This window comes from Heptranchias perlo, chromosome 1, assembly GCF_035084215.1.
Source record: "Heptranchias perlo isolate sHepPer1 chromosome 1, sHepPer1.hap1, whole genome shotgun sequence".
Lineage (NCBI taxonomy): Eukaryota > Metazoa > Chordata > Chondrichthyes > Hexanchiformes > Hexanchidae > Heptranchias > Heptranchias perlo.
Window position 1 is genome coordinate 105,940,766 of NC_090325.1, and position 22,338 is coordinate 105,963,103.

Sequence of the window (22,338 nt, forward strand, 5' to 3'; positions counted from 1 at the left end):
GTGAGTACACTGACTCATTCCTCTACACTCCGTCTGCCACATCACCGCCCCCACCCCACATCTCGTTCTGCACTGCCAACACTAATCTATCACATAACTCCTCACACCCACTCAAAGCTCATCCTCATCTTACCTGCACTTACTCACCTCGCCAGGACTCATCCCACCACTACCACTCAACCCAATCCTCATACAGTCTCATGGCTCTATCTCATACTCACCCTCTGAAGCATCTCTTTCACGGTCAGCCTCACCCAACCTGCCACTACCTGTGCTACAGCCACAGGGCATGCATCACATATGTGTAGTAGGAAGCGTAAGGCAAACGTGTCGTGAGCATGAAGGGGATGCACAAGGGTGTTTGAGGATTTGTCATGGTTTTTACTTATATTTGATTTCTGATCAACTTACATTACATATTATATTGTCACGACTACTGCCACATCTTGGCCATTCTTGATTGGCTTGTGCAATAATGCCCTTTCATGAGGTTCTCCATGAAGACCCTTGATGCCACCCATTGGGTCACCCTACAGTGGGTGTATGTGTAGTTGCACGACTACTTTGTGCAGGTGCCTGTTGCGCAGCACTGTGTTGTGTAGCTCCATGTGGCGGAGGTGGACGGCGTGCCTGGTGAGGCTGGTGATGTTGCTCGTCCTCCAATGGAGTGATGAATGCAGCATTGGAACCCCCCCCACCCCACTCCTGACGGTGTGAGTGTGAGGGGGTCCACAAAGTAGGTAAATGTGTTTGGACAGCAGAGTCTAGGGTATGATTTAATCATTTGGAGTGTGGAAACAACGGTGTGGCAGGCAAAACTTTGTCCGAGGTGACAGAGTGCCCTGCTGCAATGAATGAGGGTTTACCCCATACCTGTTAAATGGACCTTTGCAGCTGCCACTGGCTGCTGGCTGCAACACGTCTGTTTAAACAGAGAGTGTTTCCCCCAGCATGGTAAACACACTCTGGGTCGTCCAAAATCCAAATCCTCCTAAAATCTCCAACTAATGAGGTCTGTAAACGATCTCAAGTACCCAGATAATGATCTTAAGTGGGATCCCGCCGGCTTTGATTGGCGATGGGAGCCCCGCATGCGGGGGCTGCACACGCACCGATTCGCGTCAGTGGGGATCCCGGAAGTGGGCGGGTTGGAGCCGGGCTCCGGACCCACTCCTCGAATCCCCAATTTTAGGAGCCCCCCCGCCACGAACGCACCCGCTCGGCCATCCGAAAATTGACCCCTAAGTGTCCAAAGTTCTAGCATAACCTTTCTATCATGTTTAAGGCACTTGGTGCAACACCCAAAAAATGAGAGTCTAAGTCAGTGAGTGATCCAAAGCAAAATCCTAAAGGAGATGACAGTCTCACTTTCCCTATCTATGACGTGTGGCAGTGATCTCTGGTAAGTTTTCTCCCCTCTTCTGCCAGGGATATGAATTTAGCTCAGAACAAAACTACTTAAGCTTTGGCACAGTTAGCTTTCATTTGCATTCTCTGACATAATTGAGAACATAAATGAGCTAATTCAGGAATGATGAGGTTTGGAGGCTGCTATTGAGGTTTGTTGACAAATCATTGCAAGGTAAGCCCCGCACCTCCACTAATATGTGCCATGGCTGATTTTGGATTGTTTTACCCTGTTAAGACCATTTCCTAACAAACCAGATGGTTGAAATTGCTTGGAATATTTGCTTATCTTAACCCTAATCATCACTAATGGTAACTGGACTAAACTAGTATGTGTTCACTTATACTACTGTTTCTAAAGCTGTATCTCATTCAGAATGTGCATCCTGACACCTTGCTTAATAGATAGAGACGTAATTCATTTAATTGAGCTCTATAGTACTAGATGTTACTGACTTCTGTGATCTAAAGTTGCGCAGTGTAAGCTCCGACTAGGGCAAACAATTTTAGTCATCCTGGTCTGAAATGGGTGTGGTAGCCTCGTTTCAATGTTGAAATGAGGTCCACGTTCAGTTCAGGTGGCAGCTAGGGCCACCCAGAAAAGGGCCCCGACCAATTTAGCAGCGGCCTAAACGCCCATGCAGATCAGGTGCGGGCCTCTGCTCTGCTAAATTGGTTATTGTTGTGCCCATTTTAGGCCCATAAAATGATCATAACAAAGTTGAATTTAGGCCCCATTGTGTTTGTAACGTCAACAACAACTTGCATTTATAGGACATTCCTTTCTCTATTTAAAAATAAACATGCTAATGCCTCTGTTAAAATAATGGCAAATGGATTTCATACATTAACATCACTGGCAGTAATATCTAAGCTTATATCTTTTCAAATCACATGCTACCATTGAATTCAATCTTGCTATTATTTAATAGCTTTGATTATCCAACATTAATTTAATAAATAGGCTTTACTGAGGTTTGGGAAGTTTTTCGATTAACTGTGCACAATGGACACCGATGGATTGGAATTTATCCCACTGGTTTCCCAGCCTGATAATCCATGTGTGGCAGTTAGGTCATGCTACTAAGTAGGATCAAATCTATGCCCCATTGAGACACCATAATGCATTCTTTGTCTACAAAATATATTTAATCAATAAAGTAAATATAAAGCTTTTTTTAAAGTATTTTTCCAGGTCCACTTGTTACATTTATTGGAGAATTCCTAGGATGTTATGTGGAAATAGCTCATGATAGAAAAGTTATGCTACAGCTGTTACCTCATAGTCTTCAAATCTAAATGTATATTGTAGTAATGCATAAAGCTCCGAATGATCTTACTGTATTCTGTTAACCCCTTGATCTTACTGGGTAACTATTCAAGGTGGATTGGACCGAGCATGCAATCTGCAAAGTGAGCAAAATTTGATGCTTGTTAAGGTACAAACATATCCCTGTTGCAAGGGGATTTCCCCAATGTCCTTGGAATCCTAAATTTCAAAAGATATTGTTTTGAAAGGGAAACTACAGCCTGGAATTTCCACGGGGATTCACTGGTGAGAGAGCCTCCAGTGGGTTCTGATGATCTCTCAGCAAAGTTACTGCAGGAGAATGAGTGTGCCCTGCAGAAATTCAGGGCCAACAAGTTGAGCAAGTTTAGCAAAACAGTTTCCAGTTGTGGCCTTGCCCTGGATTTAGGCTGCATTTACAGTTTAAAGAAAGAAAGAATTTGCATTTATATAGCACCTTTCGTGTCCTCACAATGTCCTAAAGTGTTTTAAAGCCAATTAAGTATTTTTGAAGCCTAGAGACTGTTGTAATTTAGCATTTCTAGTGCCGAGCCTTGAGCTTTGCATGAAAAAGGGCAAATAGTGTAGGTCCAAACATTTAATTTTCATGGATGGAAATATTTGCAAATCTAGCATGCTGATTTCCATGCCTGAATTCCCGATGTGCCCCCCATTGCACAAAGCTCTGTGTTGGGAGTGCTAAATAGTAAAACTTATCCCAATAAGCCAAACTACTTCTCACTTACACTTCAGTTGCAGTGTAAATGCATTGCTCAGCCCTCCAAAGTCAGTATTCAACGTTCCCAGGCTAAGGCTCATCAAAAGAGTTATTTTAAACCTGTTAGTCTTATGGATATTAATAACACAAATATGTCATTGTGTCATCAATCAGGTCTGCTGCTAAAAGCTTTCTACTTCATCACCCGGCTAAGGTCAATGTACCATTTCTACCCCAGTGGAAATCAGCTAACTCAACACAGAGCAGGGATTCAACTGGGGGCATTCCTCCTTTGTACAGTTCAGCACCAAACCACCCATTGCACTTATCCACTAAGCTTCCTTTTTTATTTGTTTAAAGATATATCTTTTCTACTTTGGTTTTAGTCACAGGTGGCAGCTGCTCACCCATTACTTACCGTGAATTGGGAAAGCTACATTTATATGTGAATAAGCACAAAGTTAACTAATATGAGTGACTCTGATTTCAGATCTCTTTCCTAAAGTGGGACTACTCTGCCTCTTCGTTGCTGTTAACAAAGGCTAAAAGTTTAACTATTGTGGGCTCATAAACTAAATGAAGTAAGTTGTACTGACCAATAACTTCAGACCCTTCAATGTTACAATAACAGTGAAATGCAGACAGTTCTATTGAGAACAGTTTCTATACTCATCAGATATTTTCAGTGAATGATTAATAATGACACTAAAATCTTTTTCCTTTTGCATCTTTGTGAGTGAACGTCCTTTTCTCTTGTATATTCATTTCATGTTTCCTGTTCTAGTGTGCATAGCCTGACATTTACCCACATGAAAATCAACTTGTACTACCATTAAATTAGTCCAGATTCTTTTGGTTGTTTCGAGTCTCCCTGGCTACAAGGCTTAGTGTCATCAGCAAATTTTGTAATATCATAGAATCATAGAATGGTTATAGCACAGAAGGAGATCATTAGGCCCATCAAGCCCGTGCCAACTCTGTGTAAGAGCAATCCAGTTAGTCCCATTCCCCCGCTCTTTCCCCATAGCCCTGCAATTTTTTTCCCTTCAAGTATTTATCCAGTTCCTTTATTGGGAGTACCCTCCTCCATGTTATTTATGAATAGTCATGGGGAATTTCCTTGGGCGTTCTCCTAATTGGCTGCCATAACGTCATGAGAAACCCCAGAGATATTGTGGTTTCTGCCAATCTTCCGCTGAAGTTATAACGACCGACCAGGAGAACCCCCGAGGAAATTCCTGGTGAATGTGAATGAGATGGGACCTAGAACAGACGCTAAGAAACTTCAGTAGTCATCATCACCCCAAACACAATTTCCATTTCTCATCATCTGCTTTTTCTTGTTGAAATGACATACTTTCTACATTTAAAAGGAATCATTTTGATTTTTTTTAATGTAATGATATCAAATAACATAAGTGTAGTTTAAAATAACAAAGACTGGATCCTCACTGTCTTATCTAAACATAAATGAACATCAGCTGAGTACGATTCCAACTAAGACCATTCTAAAAATAAATCGCCTTTTTGCTAGCTTGATCTGTTATATGTTCTTTTATTACATTATGTGGTGTAATAGCAAGAGGCAACAAAAAAAAGATCGGTGTTCCACAAAATTAGTACCCATGATTTTTGACAGCACAGAAAGGGCTAGAGAATGTGTGTTGCCAATGTGCAACCCTCGAAATTTCATATGGCTATATGCAAGCTCCAACAACTCAGGCTCAGTAAGTGAGGGTCACTATACTTTTGAAATTTTGCATGCAGAGTTCAAGGCAATGACATTGTCTGTAAACCAGGTCTGCAGCTACAATTGAAATGTAAAGTATTGCTGCTAGCATTCTGGGGAGACTTAGAGCCTGATAATAACGCAGAGGCGGGATCTGAGCAGGGGGTTGGGGGGGGGGGTGCACAGGTGATAGCCAGCATGAAACGCTTAAGATCATGGGATGCGTGGGATGTCCGATTTCAACAGGTTTATCTCAATGTCATTTTACCGGACTTTGCATCTCCAATGCACGTGAGCGGGCGTGATGCACATCCACAAGACACGATTTCACCTCGACTATATAAAGGGCCAAAGCAAAGATGGAATTTGGGGGAGTTGGGAAAAATTCAAACATGGAGTCAGGACTGTCAAAGACTACGCCCAGCTTCAATGATGTATCACTTGATGTACTGTTGGGTGCAATAAGGGCCAGGAAGAAGGCACTCTTCCCAAGCAATGGCAAGAAGAAACCTACTGCCGTGACCGAGAAGATGTGGTTAGAGCTGGCTGAAAAGGTCAACAGCAGGAGTATAGTGCTCCCTACCTGGATCCAGAGCAGGAAGCGGCTTAATGACCTAACCAGGTCAGGAAAGGTGAGCATAATTGCAGATTCACCCACATCCTGTAGTTCACAATCCCCACCCCGACCCTCTCACTCTATGTTGTCAAGCATATTCCAGCACATCATTCCTCACACCCACTTAAGTTTCAACAACACCCATCGTTCCCTTTCTCACCTCTTGATTTATCAATCCAGCACTGCCACTCACCCCAATCCTTATGCAATGTGATGCCCCCTTAGTCAGCTCACATGATTCTACACACACATCCTCAAATGCATGCCAGTGGCACTTGTGATATATCTACCTGACAGTTACCCTCACCGAATGCACTGCATCTATCAGATGAACACATGCCTTACAGACACTCATAGGTCTGTCATTCCCCCTTGTAGGAGAAGTGAGAGGGAGAGGACCAGAGGTGGTCTGCCACAGACTGTGCAGTTGGCATCTACAGAGGAGGAGGCCATGGAGATAAGTGGCATATCAGCCTCTCTGACCAATGGAGATGGAGAGACTGGGACTTCGCTGTTGCAGGGTGACAGCATTAAATATCTCTGACCCACATCTCATACAAGACTCAGTCATGGGGTAACAAGGCAAAGTCAGGGGTACAGGAACAGAGAGACCTGGAGGTATATGTGCACGAATTGTTGAAGGTGGCAGGGCAGGTTGAGAAAGCAGTTAAAAAAGCATACGGGATCCTGGGCTTTATAAATAGAGGCATAGAGTACAAAAGTATGGAAGTCATAATGAACCTTTATAAAACACTGGTTCGGCCACAACTGGAGTATTGTGTCCAGTTCTGAGCACCGCACTTTAGGAAAAATGTGAAGGCCCCAGAAAGGGTGCAGAAGAGATTTACTAGAATTATTCCAGGGCTGTGGGACTTTAGTTACGTGGATAGACTGGAGAAGCTGGGGTTGTTCTCCTTGGAACAGAGATGTTTTGCGAGAAGATTTGATAGAGGTATTCAAAATCATGAAGGGTCTAGACAGAGTAGATAGAGAGAAACTGTTCCCATTGGCGGAAGGATCAAAAACCAGAGGACATAGATTTAAGGTGATTGGCAAAAGAGCCAAAGGTGACACGAGGAAAAACTTTTTTACACCGTGACTGGTTAGGATCTGGAATGCACTGCCCAAGGGGGTGGTGGAGGCAGATTCAATCATGGCCTTCAAAAGGGAACTGGATAAGTACTTGAAAGGAAAACATTTGCAGGACTATGGGGATAGGGCGGGGGAGTGGGACTAGCTGGATTGTTCTTGCATAGAGCCGGCACGGACTCAATGGGCTGAATGGTCTCCTTCCGTGCTGTAACCTTTCTATGATTCTATAGATGTGGGTGAATCTACGTTGACTTGATTTCAGCATCGAGTGAAATATGATCATCTTAATCATGTTAAGTAGCAACATTTTTACATTGCCAGTACTAATCCATAATCGTCTCTTCTCTCTTCCAGGGCCTTCAGGCGAAGAACAGCAATCTGTGGCCCTTCCTGATGACGTTTCCTCAGAGGAGCTGTATCCTTCTGAAGATGCACCATCACAGGACACAGGCTTACCAGGCACCAGCGCAGATACGAGCACTTTGGTGGGTCCCCTTAGACAGTTAGGTGGGTTCTCACCTGGTGACTCACAGTTCACAGGTGAGCATGAGCAGAGAGTGGTGGCAGGGGCAGTTGTGGAGGACCAGCTTTGGAGGACGCACTCCTCTCCAAGCTCTGCTCAACTGGACATAGATACTGAACCCGGGGGTCCATCAATGAAAAGGAGAGTGATAGAGGATCAGTGACAAATTTGCGAGGTACTGGAAGACACGCCAGGCACATTGTCCACAATAGCACAGAGGATGGAGGAGTCCGGCTCAGGCATTTGTGAATTGATGGTCCAAGCTGCAATGTGAGCGGCTGGTCTGGTGGTGGGTGCCCCATCTTCATCTTCCTCCTCTTTCTCCTCTTCATCCTCCTCCTCCTCTCCATTGGAATACTCATCAGGTGATGGGTGATGAGAGCCTTGTTCTTCCTCAACCTCTAGTCCTCGCTGCTGCGCCATGTTGTGCAGAACGCAGCACACAATGATTATTCTAGAAACCCTCGCTGGCGAGTACTGAAAGACTCCCCTGGACCTGTCCAGGCACCTGAAGCGCATCTTCAGCATACCGATGGTTTTCTCGATGACACATCTGGTCGTCATATGGCTGGCGTTGGAGTGCTCTTGGGGTTCATTGGTGGGGTTCCTCAGGGTTCTTCATCCAGGTTTGGAGGGGTATCTTGTGTCACCTAGCAGCTACCCCTTGAGGGTGGTTCCACGTACGAACAGGTCGGGGATGTTGGACTGCCGCAGGATGAAAGCATCGTGGCAGCTCCCTGGAAATCTGGCACAGACCTGCATGAACCTTTTCTTGTGGTTACACACCAGCTGAACATTCATAGAATGAAAACCCTTGTGGTTGATGACTACTTCTCGTTGATCTGGCGGTCCTCGGATTGCCATGTGTATGCAATTGATGGCACCCTGTACCTGTGGGAAGCCAGCCAGAGATGCAAATCTGAATGCCCACTCAATCTGGCTATTGTCATCACAGGGAAAGTTTACATAACTCCCAGCCTTGGCAAACAATCCATCCGTCAACTGTCTTATGTATTTATGTTCAGCCGACTGCGAGGCCCTCAGTATGTTTCCGGTAGCGCCCTGGAAGGAGCCAGAGGCAAAAGAATTGAGGGCAGTGATGACTTTCACAGCCACTGGTAATGCGTGGCCGCCAGCCCAGCAGGGAGCAGGTCTTCTCCTAGGAGGCTGCAGATGTCTGCGACCACCTGACATGATAATCACAGCCTCTGGAAGCACATCCCCTCTGAGAGGTCAAGGAAGCTGAGCCTCTGTCTGTACACTCTGTTACTTGGGTAGTGCCTCCTGCGAACTCAACCCCTCTGTTGCTCCCTTGTCTGCTGGCCACCTGCAGCTCCCTCCACAGCACAACCTTGCTGCTGGTGTGGCTGATTGCCTTCCTCGCCTGAAGTCCAATCTAAAGCAGCCATGGCGCCCCCCCACCCCCAAATCCTGATGCTTTCTGTCTGAAGAACTCCAAACTGTACAAATACGTCTGTCACAACAAGTACTCTCACCAAACCGTTTCCCAGAGGGAACTGAGAAAGCAATTGTGAGCACTGGGCCTTTGTTCATATGGGGACACCTGACCTTTAAAGATTGCCACGAAGTGCCGCTCGATCTCGCCTCCATTCTAATGCCGAGTGTTCCGAGTTACGGGAAACTCTTGCAGGAGGCGTTAATTTCAAATCACTGCCAAAATCTCTGGAAAGGAGTCTCATTTAAACATGATAATCACTGACCCACCTCCCGAGTGTGGATTACTCAGACGTCCCGAAACCCGCCGCGGTTAAACCAGGAGTAGACGCATTCGCGGTGGTTTGGGGTCGAGTTTCACATTTTTAACAATTTAACCCTCTGCCCGACCCTCTCCCGCCTGTCGTGGCGGGGGGGGGGGGGGGGGAGGGTTAAAATTCCCACTTTAGAATCATAGAACCTTACAATACAGAAGGAGGCCATTCGGCCCATCGTGTCTGTCCTGTCTCTTTGAAAGAGCAATCAATCAGTTCCACTCTACTGCTCTTTCCCCATTGCCCTGAAAAATTTCCCTTTTCAAGTATTTATCCAATTCCCTTTTGAAAATTACTACTGAATCTGCTTCCTCCACCCTTTCAGGCAGTCCATTCCAGCTCATAAGAACTCGCTGCGTAAAAAAAATTCTCCACGTCTCCCTTCTGGTTCTTTTGCCAGTTATCTTAAATCTGTGTCCTTTGGTTACTGACCATCCTGCCAGTGCAAACAGTTTCTCCCCACCTACTCTATCAAAACCCCACAAAATTTTGAACACCTCTATCAAATCTCCCCTTAACCTTCTCTGCTGTAAGAAGAACAATCATAGTATTACAAAGAATTACATAGAATACAAAGCACAGAAACAGGCCATTCGGCCCAACAAGTCCATACTCCACAGCTTCTCTAGTCTCTCCACATAACTGAAGTCCCTTATCCCTTGAAATGTCTTTATTACACCTGTCTCCTAACTAAATGATGGGCTAATTGACATTTGGCAAAACAGTCAGATGAATGGAAGTCTGGTGGGGAAGCATTTCCATATGCTGTATCTAAGTCATGATTTTGCAATGCAAAACCACTTGTTAATTAGACAAAGTAATTCTTTCGCATTCTGTATTCAGGAAATATTCTGCGTTCCAATTAGGGTAGATCACAGTACACTCTACAAAATATCACACTGCAGCTCTGGTGAGAGGAAGGCGAAAGAGTTGGAATTACTAGGATTCTTTGCAGCTTCTCATATGTAGATCAATTGTTAAAGATTTGCGAGTGATGTTCACGGCTATATACAGTGTGTAGTGTATTCTACGAAGGTCTGGCATTTCTGTGATATTTATTTCCAACCTCTAAGAGCTTACTACAATTTTATCAGTGATGACACCAATCTTTAAAAGTCAGCTTTGTTGGTATTTTAAATGCTGTGGATATTTAAGAGTCCAAGTGCCTTTCAGTGAAAAGTTGGACATAAAACATTTGTGAACTGCATTCTTAGAATACTTTCCTTTGCTCTACATTTTTAATTTAAAATGTGCAGCCCTCCCATGTTTACCTTGATAAATATTAATTTAATTGCAAACTTACTTCAAAGGCATTTTTGCCTTGAAAGATCTCGAACAAGCACCCTAAAGGAAAAGAAGTGAGGAGGTTGTTAGGTTTTACACACATCAAACAAATTTGCCTTTGATCCTTTACTTGCACTGATTTCTGTTAAGGATTGCTACTGCTGTATTTGAATCTTTTTTATGAAATCTAACAGCAATGCACTAGAAAACTCTTTTTTTGTATTGGTGCAATGTAACAAGCATTTTTTTTAACCATTTCCTATTCACAAAGTTAGAAAGCAGTAACTTCACAATTCCTGAAACTGGCTCTAATGGGATCACATTACCTACAAGTTTAATCTTTTCTCTGAATTGTGGTGCCTACCCCACATCATGGGCTCAATTTTAAACTTAAATTGCGGCTGCGTTGGGGGCGGGCTGCAAAAATTGAAAAAATGCAGAGCGGGTTTGGAAGCTGGCTCCAACCCGCCGACTTCCGAGTTTCCCACAGACGCAACTGTGTGCGCTTCCCGAATCCGGAAGTTCCGCCGGCAATTAAAGCCGGCGGGATGATAATTAAAGAACCAAATGTACTTAAGGTATTTTACTTGTGACATATTAGGTAGTTAGAATGATTTTTAACTTATCTGGATGGCTTTCCCACGGCTTCTGATTCATGCCTGGTGAAACCAAATGTGAAGGGCCAGATCAGGCAAAAATAAACGAAATAGATTAAATAAAAAACCATTGCACGAAGATAAAACACAAAATCAACCTACCTTTCCACCCTGCTCTGATATCCAATGTCTCCCTCTCCGATGCCCCTCTCAGCCCCCAATGTCTCCCTCTCCAATCTCTCTTCTTCCCCCCTCCCCCTGATCTCCCCCTCTCTCCCCGATTTTCCCCCACGTCTCCCCGATCTTCCCTCATGTCACCCCAATCTCTCCCCGATCTTCCCCTCTCCCCCGATCTCCCCCTCTCCCACCAATCTTCCCCCATGTCACCCCAATCTCCCCCACGATCTCCCCCTCTCCCCCCGAATTTCCCCTCACCCCCCGAACTTCCCCTCTCCCCCTCCCCTGATCTTCTGATCCAACGCCAGATGACGTCTTGCTTTCTCTCTTTCTCTCCCCCACCTCGGCATTGCAGCTCTTGTCGGCAGCCAGCCTGTCAATCAGGGGCTGCCGGGCGCGAAACCTGGAAAGAACTTTAATCACCATCAGTTACATTGCGATCACGTTGGAAATGGTAACTTTATTTTATTCGGGTTTGCCACGCTCACCTTCATCCCCCTGCTGCCAACCCGCCACCATTTAAAAATTGAGCCCCATATCTATGCCTCTGGCAGAAACCAATATTTAAAAAAAAACTTTTAAACTGTTTTAAGTTAAGAATATAATGTTTTTCTCACTTGAATATACATTTGAACTAATTTAAACTAAATTAGTTGCAGTAAAGAATGTTCGTCAGCTAAGAAGTCCTATTGATATCTTCTGGCTGTATAAGTTAAGTAGGAATACAAATGACTTAGTAATGATTTTCAAGTTGATACATTGACATTTGTTCTGCTTTCAGGTTTCTGCTTTGGGGGTAATTCTATTATTGACAAACCATCGGTTCCTGAAAGAGAGGTTAGCAAGGTCAATCATCTCTATCTACCAAAGATTCACGATGTGCTGTAAAAACAAGTTGCCCCCTCTTTTTCAGGAGTTCAGGCCTCAACACTAGCCTGACCCTCAGGTAGGCCCACTTCCACCATGGGTCGAGGAGGTATGTCTGGTAAGACTAGATTTTCCTCTGCCAACGCTACACCGGGTACCTGAATGAGAGCTGGGTTCAGGATCTCTGGCCACCTGGAGTTCCTGTGCCCCTTGAGATCAATTGCCTTGTGGGGCAAGTGCAGGATCCAGCTCTATTAGGGGTATTGTGGAATCCCTAATTTAAAGCCTAGAGCTGGCATATCTGAATCCTGGCTGAGTTTGTGGCCATTATGGTGGACTTCCATCAGATTTACAGTGGGACTCCATCAGAACGATTACAGTTCTTCGGGACCATTGTCTTTTTGCACTGGTACACGTCACATTTTGGGATTTTTTGACCATGTTTCCACAGAAGGGATTTGGAAAAGAGTTACATTTAAAGTTTTAAAAAATCAGACAAAAGGTAGTTAAAGTGCTATAGAGCTAGGCAATTAAGTTGTTTGCTTAAAGAGTGAAAACAACCAATTCACCAACCTGTCTTATAATCAAGAAACACCTCATGGCCATTGTGTTGGGAAGTCGCTGGTCCTGGGTGCTTAGCAGGGGTTGTCTGGCATAGTCAATCCCTTCTGGTCATGAAGGCAGGGGGATAAAATATGGACAGAAACATTGATGGTCAATTTTTAAACACAAAACTGTTAGGGCAGGCTTTTGCCCAAAATTTAAAGTTAGGATGCAGGAAAATAGTTAGAAGTTATTTTATTTAAGTGAAGCAACATGACCTAGTGGTGTGGAGATATGTAGCACTTTCATTATTTTGTATTATTATGTGAATACAAGTTCTATTGATTGATAGAATAATTCTTGCTCTGTACGTTCAATTGCTGTCTGTGAAATGAAACAATTTAATGAATGGTATCTCATCCATGCTTTTGTTACCTCCAGACTCAACTATTCCAATACTCTTCTGGCCGACCTCCCATCTTCCACCCTCCGTACACTTGAGTTCATCCAAAACACTGCAGCCCGTATCCTAACCTGCACCAAGTCCTATTCACCCATCACCTCTGTGCTCATTGACCTAAATTGGCTCCCGGCCCATCAACGTCTCAAATTTAAAATTCTGATCCTTGTGTTCGAATCTGACCGTGGCCTCGCCTTTCCCTATCCATCCCTACAACCAGCCAAGAACTCCGCGATCCTCCAATTGTCCTCTTTTGCATCCCCCACTCCCTTCGCACCATGGTCAGTGGACATGCCTTCAGCTGTCTAGGCCCTAAGCTCTGAAATTCCCTCCCTGAACCTCTCCACCACTCTCTCCTCCTTTAAGGCACTCCCCTTAAAACCTAACTCTCACCTGTCCTAATATCTCCTTCTTTGGCTCGATGTCAATTTCGCTCTGATTACGCTCCTGTGAAGGGCCTTGGGATGTTTTACTACTTTAAAAGCACTAAACAAATGCAAGTTGTTGTTATTGTAGCTGGCCTTGTCTTAGCAAGTGTTTCCATGGGCCAATTTTGATAAGATTGGAGCAGTACACGTGGGGGTGCATGAGAAAGTTACAGTATCCAGTTCAAATCACAGCAAGGTTTTACTGTTAAACCTCTGGGTTATGCAATTATATAGTTAGATATTGGTAATACTGGCATACCTCTAGATATAAAACTCTCACACTGCTTACGAGAGTGACCAGCACTGATGTACCTGACAGAATATCTCAGACAAGACCCAAAACTTGTAACAACACAATATCAGAGGATGTGCTGATGCACTTTATATGGGAAAAATATTTCCATTGTAGTTATTAGAGTGCCAGCTTGTATCAACGGTAGCATTCTTGTTACCGAGTCATTCTTGCCCGTGAGTAGGTTGTGGGTTTAAGTTTTAAGCACATAATCTAACAGTATTGAGGAAGTGCATTGTCACAGGCGCTGTCTTTCATGTGGGATGTTAAACTGAGGAATCTCTGAGGAATTTCCAATGCTAATAGTTGAAACTGAAGAGATTCTAACACAATAGTGCCCCTAGTCTCTCTAGGATTTTAAAAATTGGGCATTCAGGAGTTCTCTAGCATCTAAACAGTTTAATACATTGAAATAAAATTTTATTCTCCAATAGTGTGAATTAATTAAATTAGTTTCGATACTTTAGTCTATTATTTCCCCCCTTATTTTTCTTCCTAATTCCCCCCATGCTGTCCACTAACCCAGTCAAAAGGAAGGGCTAGAGTCTTACTCCTAGCCTCTTCCAATGCATGACAGAAGCTTGGGTAATTGGTCCTTCAATTTTCCCTCCTTCTCTGTGAGGAAATGCCTGGTCTCTTGCTCAAAATCTCCCCATGGGGTTACAGTTGAGATCAAGAACTTACCCTGAGTGACTCACGTGTGGAAGCTCACAGCCAACCATTGCTTGGTAAAATACAGTGAAACTTCATTACATTGTGCCACTGTGGTGCCTGTAGTCAGCTCTTATTGAGAAGTGTATGGTCATCAGATGCCAAAAGCAATGGAAGCAGAAACGTATGGACATTGACTGGGGCTTGAACTTTCTTGCTGTTACTTTAAATCCATCATCTGTGTGCATTGCCATACATGGGAGCTCACTTTGCAAAATAATATCAGGAGTTACCACTAATGCTGTCAAGAACATTTCCAGGTATTAGTGACTGACAATTTTGATAATGATGTGGAGATGCCGGTGATGGACTGGGGTGGACAAATGTAAGGAATCTTACAACACCAGGTTATAGTCCAACAGTTTTATTTGAAAATCACAAGCTTTCGGAGCTTACCTCCTTCGTCAGGTGTGTGGAAGGAGGAAAGCTCCGAAAGCTTGTGATTTTCAAATAAAACTGTTGGACTATAACCTGGTGTTGTAAGATTCCTTTAATTTTGATAATAATATGGAAATGTAGGCTTATGGATACTGGGCAGCGAGTTGTAAAGTTCAAAGGGTTTATAAATATCAGCAGAACTCCAGGATTAAATTATTTCCGTAAACCATTGTATTTGTTGCACCACAAATTTTAGCAGCAAGTTTTTTTAATGCTGAATTTTTAAAAAATGAGCTCAGACAGAAAGAGTGATATATTGCAGTCACTTCATCGATCATACTATTTTGCTTTCCTCTGTTTAATAATCTGGTAAGCTGTCTTGTCAGACATTTGACCACTTGTCAATGCCACTTCAAACTAAACTTTGTGGAAAGTTAAACTCAGATTTACTTTCCATAATAACAATACTTGGCCAATTTTGATTGAACCTTACACTGGCCCCTGAGTAAGTTATTTTTTTTTCTCTCTTGTAGAGCAAAAAAACAATGTGTGGTCTGCTTTTCTTTATGAACAAATTATTCACTAAAGCACTTTTTTGATGAATAAATCTAACTCACAAGGAGAATGAATTCCACTGTAAAAGCCTGGAACAATATCAGAAACATATATACAGAGTAAGAATTATTTTTTTTGCTTTTTAACCGAAGTCTGTGATTTCAATTCTTCTGAAAAGCAGCAAAATATGAAAAAATGCACACATTAAACAAATGTTTAAAGCCTATTTTTTTTGTATCTTTGTCCATGGAGCTCTACACACTATGTTAAATGTATGTTGGGCTGGAGAATTCTGTGCAGCACACTGAAAGTGATAATAACTGGTCAAGTACAACAAAATAATAATTATCTAATAAATATGGAGCTGACACTGTTAGTATCATGGGTTGTGATAAATGACAACTTGCATTTATACTACAACAATAGCAACAACTTTCATTTATATAGTGCTTTTACCATAGAAAAACGTCCCAAGGCACTGCACAGAAATAAATGGACATCAAGCCAAAGGAAATATTAGGAGACGTGACAAAATAGCTGGGTTTTAAGGAGGGTCTTAAAGGAGGAGAGGGAGGTGATGTGGCAGAGGGGCTTACGGAGGGAATTTCAGAGTGTAGGGACTAGGCGGCTGATGACTTGGCCGCCAATGGTGGTGCGAAGGGAGGGGGAATGCACAAAAGGCCAGAGTTGGAGGAATGGAGAGTTTGGGGCAGGAGGGTTGTAGGGCTGGAGGAGGTTACAGAAATGGGGAGGGGACAAGGCAATGAAGGGATTTAAAATACAAAGATGAGAATTTAAAATTGGAGGCATTGGGGGATGGGAGCCAATGTAGTTTAGCGAGGACAGGGGTGATGGGACTTGGTGCTGGATAGGATACAAACAGCAGAATTTTGGTTGAGTTGAAATTTACGGAGGCTGGAAAATGGGAGGCTTATCAGGAGAGCATTGGGATGTCGAGATGACAAAAACATGGATGAGCAGATGGGCTGAGGTGGGGGTTGAGACGGGAGATGTTACGGAGGTGGAAGTAGGCAATCTTTGTGATGGAGAAGACATGGGGTCAGAAGTTCAGATTAGGGTTGAATGGGATACTGAGGTTACAATCAATCTTGTGCAGCTTGAGACAATGGCTGGGGAGGGGATGGAACTGATGGCAAAGGTAGGGAATTTGTGACGGGGGCAAAAGCTGATGGTTTCGGTCTTCCCAATGTTTAACTGGAGGAAATTGTGACTCATCCAAGGCTGGATATTGGATATGCAGACTGACGTCACAAAGAGGGTCTAAGAGAGGTAGTGGAGTGGTACAGCTGGATGTGGAAGCTGACCCCATATCTCCAAATGACGTCAACAAGAGACAGTGGGGGAAAAATTGGATAGGGCCTGTTTTTGGGCGGAAGTAGCACGATCTTCGACAGCACGTCCCAAACCCGCGACCTCTACCACCTAGAAGGACAAGAGCAGCAGGCACATGGGAACAACACCACCTGCACATTCCCCTCCAAGTCACACACCATCCCAAATTGGAAATATATCGCCGTTCCTTCATCGTCGCTGGATCAAAATCCTGGAACTCCCTTCCTAACAGCATTGTGGGAGAACCGTCACCACACGGACTGCAGCGGTTCAAGAAGGCGGCTCACCACCACCTTCTCGAGGGCAATTAGGGATGGGCAATAAATGCCGGCCTTGCCAGCGACGCCCACATCCCGTGAACGAATAAAAAAAAAACAACAATCTCTTTCCATTAGTACTCAACTCTTCCAATCAGATGCTTCCTCTCACCCTCAAACATTACCACTGTTGCAAGCTGCCTACCCACAACTCACCGGCCACACATACCGGCAGCTATTCATACATGACAGGCACATCGCCCAGACACACATCCCGCTTTCTTGCAGGAGAAGGTAGTGCACAGCAGGAGCAGCAAGTGGCAGTGGCATTCAGCCCTCGACCCTGTTCTGCCATTCAATGAGATCATGGTGAACCTGAGACCTAACTCCATGTATGCGCCTTAGCCCCATATCCCTTAATACCCTTGGTTCACAGAAATCTATCAATCTCAGATTTAGAATTCACAATTGAGCTCGCATCGACTGCCGTTTGCAGAAGAGCTTCCCAAACTTCTCCCAACCTTTGCATGTAGAAGCATTTCCTAAATTCACTCCTGCACGTCCAGGCTCTAAATGCTAGGCTATAACCCCTGGTCCTAGTATTCAAGTATAGACCACCTCCAAAAACAGTTACAAATGTCTCGGCAGCCAGAAGCAATAATCCAGCTACTAACCTGTAAATCCTGCATGGTCCCTTTAAATAGCACCGGTGGGGGGTCCTCCAGGCGCTCTAAGACATGTTCAGATGGTCGGGGTTAGGACTGTGCGTTGAGTTGAGTGTTAAGACCCAAAATGATGTCTATCACTTTAAATCAGCTTTGCACACTAATTGAAGCCATTTTCTCCCTACTTTACATGATTCTAGCGTTCGTTATCTGCGCCTGCGCTAACTCCTATACCAAGCTGGAAACGTGCGTGCGCATCCAAGACACCATCTTGGACGTCAGAGCGGCCATGTAGTGGCGAAACAACGGGCGCTACACAACCCAATTTAGTGCCCAGTATGTTAATGAGGAAGAGGAGGAGACCAAGTGTAGATCCTTGGGGAACGCCTGGCTTAATGGTGTGGGGGCAGGAAGAGAATATATTTATGGAGATGCTGTGACTATGATCAAATAAATAAGAGTGGAACCAAGTCAAGGTGGTGTTTTAGAGGAGAAAGGTGATGACGGCAGTTTTGAAAGGAAGTGAGACAGTACCTAAGGAGAGGATACCACTTACAATGTTCCATCAGTGACTTTAACATTGCACAATATTCCGAAAGTTCATCAAAAAGGGGGAAGAAAACAATCACTAAGCAGGGATTAGGAGGACAGCTAGAGGAGATAACTGGAGGTGAATATAAAGAGGTAGGTTTTGAAGAGGTTTTTGAAGCTAGAAAGAAATTTAGTCAGGGGAAAGATTTAGTAAGGTGTTTAGGGAGATAATACAGGAAGTGGGTATGATGGCTGAAGGCTCTATCTGTCACTGGTGGTGGTGTGATGCAAAGAAGAAAGTAGAGAAGACCTGATTCGAAAGGGCAGAGGGTGCAAGATGTAAGCTAAAGGAGGTTACATCGGTAATGTGGGGGAGGCCATGGAAGAATTTATAAATGAGCATGTGGATTCTTAGATCAATGTGTTGAGACAAGAGAAGCCAGTGGAGTTTGGTGAGAACTGGGATAAGTGAGAGGGGTTTATATGGTACAGAATGCAGGTGTGGAGTTTTTGACATGTTGGAGTTTTATAGGCTGGAGATCAGGATGCCAGCGAGGAGCACTGGGTTATATCAGAGTAATGAAAGTGGAAATAGGCAGACTTTGTGATGGATAGAATTTGGGGTTTGAAGCTCAAAACAGGATCAAACAATACACTTAGTTGGTGCACTGACAAGTTTGACATAAGCAGCTTGATATGATAATGGAAATGAGACCTCGGGTGTGCAGTTTTTGGCAGGAGCCACTCAGGATGGCTTCGGTCTTGCCAATGTTAAGCTGAGGAAAATGTGTGAACAAAGTTATACAGCATTTTCACAGGCATACAGGGAGATACAAGCTGCTATCGTTACTGAATTAAACCAACACTAACACTACAAGGAGCAACAATTATGTAATATATTGCGGATGTACTACAGAATCTGGCACTGAAAACCTTTGTTGTGAAGATTTCAGGCTGGAGTTTACTTCCTTGCTGGGGACAAGGATACTTGGTGAAGGAAGTACTCCAGGCCCAATGCCTTTATGTTAATGGGTGAAACCATATTTTTAAAAACATTTTCAATACTTACAGAATAATTGGCAGTACAATTCTGAGAATTTCTTTTCCCTAGTTTAGGTAACTCAGCAGGAATGCCCTTTATTCCATAACAATTTAGGATCAATTCTAGAAACTTACTGCTTACAGCAGATGGTCTTTCCATTCTCCTCACTTGCAGCCCATGTATCTCAGAGCTCAGTCTGTTAAACTGAGTGAATATTTGTGGTATGGACTTATGGTCCACAGGGAACTAGAGTGAAATGGTTGGAAATATTTTCTCAGATTGTTAAATGTAACCATGGAGTTAATGTGACAAACAGTCCAAGAAACAAACACAAATATCAGGTGTAAAGGGGAGAAAGGATACAGCAGAACCTTCACACACAGTTTGGGAATAAGGTTAAGTGATAGTGGTAGTTTGCCTTTACCTATATATCTTTAAAAAATATTTACATTTAAAATGACAACTTTCCCCAATTAAGTAACAAGTGCTGCCACCCGGTGCCAGCTTCCTCACTCAGCCAGAAGGGAAGAGTAATCTCTGAAACAGCTTCTGTGCCAATGTTCCTGTGTAAGAGATGCATTTCATTGAAGTCTGTTTCTGCTAGCTCATCCTATGCCTGAGATGAACACTGCTGCCATGAAGAGAAAGCTTGGGCATCATCCAATCAATAAGTACTGAATATAAATCAGTAACAGTGTGCCGTATTGAGTTTGAGTTTACTAGTCTATTGTGTGGTGCTCCTCATAGTGATCCACCACCTGTGCTTCATATTATGACTTTCCTGGTCTGTGTGGTTTGACTGCTTACTGTGTTCACCAGCTCAGCCATCGGGAGTCCACTGCACTGCTGTCTTTATTACAATTGCCTGTCAAACCCCGTTTTTGCTTAAGGAGGGAGAAGAGCTGAAGGAGTGAGTGCCATTTTCCTCACAATTATGTCATGCATAAGTGGCATGGTTGATTTAATTTGATGTAATGGCAAATAACTCACCATTTTTTCATGAGCATGGTGCACTTTTCCCATCTGTATTATGTAAACCTGCAATTTGAATGTAATATAACCCACTCAGGCTATTGTTTAACCTGTTTACCTTGTTATTATAATCCCTGCAGAAGGATAGGCTTTCTGTTTTGAAAGACAGTTGTGCTTTGGATGTTCAGAATCCTTCTGTCATCCAATGCTTATCCATTGCACACACTTGAATCCTCTGGTTACAGTGAGGTCACCTACTAACTCATTTGTTGAGCTCTTTCCATTGTTTGACACAACTATTACTTCTACAAATTAATTCTTCTGAGACCATCTAGCAAATTGGCACTTACTTCAGAATTTATGGTTCGTATTGTTTTCATGCAAAATATGGTTGATGGATGACATCACATAGCTTTGGACAGGGTCTATACATGCTACATACGTGCAATGGCCCAGCTGGAAACGCACTACACAGAGTATGTTAATGATCTTCACTGTTATTTTCACTCTTCCCATGGACAGGAGGGAGGCCCATGTGGTACCAATATTTTAAAAGGACAACAAGTTAAAACTGGCAAACTATAGACCCCATTAGTTTGATTTCAGTTACAGGCAAGTTGCTAGAAGGGATCATTAGCGATGCACTGTATGACCACCTTGAAAGAGAAGTGAGGTTTTAGGGAATCTCAGCATCGCTTTTGGAAAAGAAGACTCTATTTCACCAACTTGGTTTAATTTCGTGAGGAAGTTACAAAATTGTTGGATGATGGAAGTCCAGTCGACATTGTGCACCTAGACTTTCAGATTTAGGTTGGACAAGGAGTTGGTTGCATTCCCATAGATAGACGGCAATTATTAATGGTAGAGGTTCTGAGTGGGGGCCGGTCACTAGTGGAGTCCCATAGAGATCGATGTTAGAGCTGTTGCTCTTCATTATCTTCATCAACAATCTGGATGGAGGGGTTGAGGGAAGTTTCTGCAAATTTGAAGGTGAAACAAAGATATATGTGGTTGTAAGGACCTTAGTTGAAAAAAATAGATAGCAGGTGGATCTAGGTGCGATGGGGAAATGGCCGATTGCTGTTCCTGTGTTCATCATAAGTGAAGTGAAGAAAATTGAAGTATTTCAATTGGCTCAGCATGGTTAAAGCTGTGAGTAGATCAGCCATATAAACCAGGAAGGTCCCTGGTTGAATCCGCAGACTATGTTGAACAATTGAGTTAGGGAGGACAAATTTAATCAGGGCTCTTGCTTCTGATTGCTGTTCAGTTAGCACTGCCGGAAATGTGCGTTTGCAGATGTCAGGTGAGGAAAGGATCTGGGTAATTTAACCAGTTCAATAACCTACTGACAATCTCACACATGAATAATGACCAAATGGGTGAGATACAATAAATCACCCAGCTTCCCTGGAAACCTATCCCAGCAAGGAATTAAGCAACCAATAACAACAACAATGATAACTTGTATTTATATAGTGACCTTGAAAATCTGTGATTGGGTACATCTCGTCATACCTACCACGCAGAAAACAACTTGCTGATGCCCCCAGTGCCCCCTTTGGCGAGGGGGGGCCACATTGAAATTTAAAAAAAAGTTCAGATCCTCTTCGGGGGTCATGGCCTTGATCCCGCCTGGACCCCCTGGTGAGTGCAACTTCTGCCCCTGTTGGCAAGGTGTGTCTGGTCGCACCAGGCATTCCTCCAACAATCATACATTGGGTCCTACCGACAGCTTTGTTTGGGACAAGTATAGGATCTACTCCAATCATTACAGAAGGTCCCCTGAAAGTTATGGCAGAAGTGCACAGGAACAGCCGTGGATTAGTGGAATCAGCATGTTTAATGTAGAAAATATCTCAAGGTGCTTTACATAGAGGGGAAATGGGAAGAAAGGAGGAAGAGTGATAAAAACAGAGGGGAGAAAATTGGTAGAAGAATCAGGAACCAAAACAGATGAAATATGAGAAAGGGCCTATCAATGTAGCTCATTCAGGTTCATCAGTTTACACTCAGAATTTGTTTTTCAGGAATATATTTCTAGCATCATCTTGCCTTTGATCCAATCACAATCCCAAGCCAACC